Here is a 2,321-nt window from a genome sequence, read left to right on the forward strand (position 1 = left end):
TTTCTACCTCACAGGGGCCAGAGCATCATGACTGCGACTGCCTCTGCTGCACAAGCATCTTATGGGGGTTGGGTATTCCACCTGGGGCTTTCTGCACAGCACAACATCCTCCACCAAGGTAGGGGTTGGGTCAGACGGCCACTTTCTCCTTCTCTGCAGGCACACAGAGGGTGAAACTGCTGGCTCAGGCAAATGGCCACCCACAGCCAGCCATTGCCTCTATTCAGCTGCTTGGATGTTACTGCAGATGCTACTTATTTGGTTGCCTTTTTGTTCTGCATTGCATGACCCAGCAAACACAAATAATTGACCGTTGCAGGGTTGAATGACAAATAATAATCAGGTAAGCATAGGCATATTTGCACAAGAAAGAGACAAAGTAGGTGGTGCCGAGGTTGGAGGCATTAAATCAGTTTAGGAACAAACTCAGCAGAAATCTCCACTTATTTCCTTTATTTCCACGTGGACCTGATTTTCACTGATCTCAGGTAACTCAGGGAAACCCAGCTTAACCTTAGCAAAGCATGCACAGGTCTTTACAGGAGAAATCTCCAAGCTCACACCTCCAGAATCGCAGAGTGCTCATTGCAGACATGGACCCTGGAGGCCAAATCCTTCTTTGGACTTTGCTCCTGGACAGGGAAAACCAGTTTGGTGTGGTTGGGTCTGTGAGTGTCTCTGCCAGAGTGCCCAGCTGAACACAGCCAAGTGATGGGGATCATACAGGCAGCAGGAGGCAGGGGGAATGTGGGTGATGGCCACTCTGAGGTGTCCCCAGCCATCCATCCATGGATGGAGCTGCCTTGCCCTGGCATGGTTGTCTTGGGACTGGTACTTCAAGGGAAGGTGCACTTGAACCCACCTTGCAGATGGAGGCTGGCACTGGGAGGATGGGATGGGCTCTGTGCTCCTCATCCAGCTGAAATGACACATCCATCTCACATTCGGGAGGGAATTCTTGCTCACACATCTGCTGCCCACCTGGAGTGCTGGATAAAACTCCACCCTTTTTCTCTGCCCTTTTGTAATCTTTGTCATAGGAGAAAAATTGTGACTTCCAAAAAAAAAAGGGATGGGGAAGCCTAACCTTTAAAATAATTTTTTAAGTGTTTTCTCTTCCCAGAGCCTAAACCGAAATGCTTTGCTGGTGGGTTTTTTGTTGTTTTTTTTTTTTTTCTTTTGGTGGGGGGAGGTGAGTGGGGTGGTTTTTTGGTTTTGTTGTTTTTTTGTTTTGTTTTGTTTTAAGTTAAGCAGCTGCTCTGTCCCAGATAGACGTGAGCTGGCCACAAGGGCTGAACAACCTCCCACAGCAACTCCTCAGCACCAGGATGGAGCTTGGGCAGGCAGGAGGCTCTGCCTTGCACGGACACCCTGGTATCTGCCAAACACCCCTCCTATGGCTGAGGTCGAGCAGAGCCAGCAAAAAAAAATTTCTCTTCCTCAATCCAGATTTGCAACTGCTCTGCTCCAGGTTTGCCAAGCACCATGGCAGCAAGAGCTGGCAAACCGTTCTCAAAACAAAAGCTCCGTGGGGCTGGGTGAAGCTGAGAAGGGTCCTAAATTAATAAATGTAAAAGTAGAAGGAACCCACACCAGGGCAGTTACTTTAATGGAAATAAGCCGCTTGATTTTGCCCTTGAAAGTTTATGGCGTTTGAAACAATTGTAAACATGTCAGTGTACATGGATACGGTTTCTATAGCAGCACAGCAACAGTTAAGGGCTTGCTCCCAAACATACCCCAAAGGACACTAAAAATAGTGTGTCTCTTGGATCAAAATCTGTATACATATTCGGGAAGACATACAGAAACTAGGAGTTTGTGAGCCTCCATTGTTTTGTTTTTTTTTTTTTTTCAATTTTCCCCGTGTTTCGTCCCCCGTTTCTGAAGGCAGGCGGCAGAATGTGGGGCGGGGTGTGCCCAGCGCCGGCAATCCCGTCGCAGCCCTTCCCGGGCAGTGCCAGGCCGGCAGGATGCCGTGTCCCCTGCCCACCGCGACACCAGCAGCCCCATCGGGCGGGGCTGGGGAGCTCCGTGCTCCCGTCCCCGCCGCTCCGAGCTCAGGCTGGCCGGGCTCGCTGTGCCACCGGGACCCGCAGGGCCGCTGCTCCCCCGGGAGAGCCCCGGGGACACGGCAAACACCGCGGCCCCCTGCCCTCCTGCGGCGGGACAGGCTGCAGAGGGGCTGCCATCCTGCCCGCCCCTGCCGCGGGCTGGGCGTGAGCTCTGCGGGTTTAGGGCTGGGGAAGTTTACTGCTGCCTTTGAATCTGCATTAAAGCCAGCTCGGGAAGCTGGATGCTCTGCAGAGCAGGACCCTGCT

General features: G+C 52.2%; 1 long non-coding RNA gene across 1 annotated transcript; it reads right to left on the reverse strand.

The window, feature by feature from the left end:
* Positions 1 to 424: 424 nt before the first annotated feature.
* On the reverse strand, positions 425 to 1,643 carry LOC135298231 (uncharacterized). The gene is made up of 3 exons (XR_010360243.1): positions 1,594 to 1,643; positions 863 to 981; positions 425 to 632 (listed from the first exon to the last, which is right to left on the reverse strand). It is a non-coding gene; the product is annotated as an uncharacterized LOC135298231 (long non-coding RNA).
* Between the last annotated feature and the right edge of the window lie 678 nt (positions 1,644 to 2,321).

This window comes from Passer domesticus, chromosome 3, assembly GCF_036417665.1.
Source record: "Passer domesticus isolate bPasDom1 chromosome 3, bPasDom1.hap1, whole genome shotgun sequence".
NCBI lineage: Eukaryota > Metazoa > Chordata > Aves > Passeriformes > Passeridae > Passer > Passer domesticus.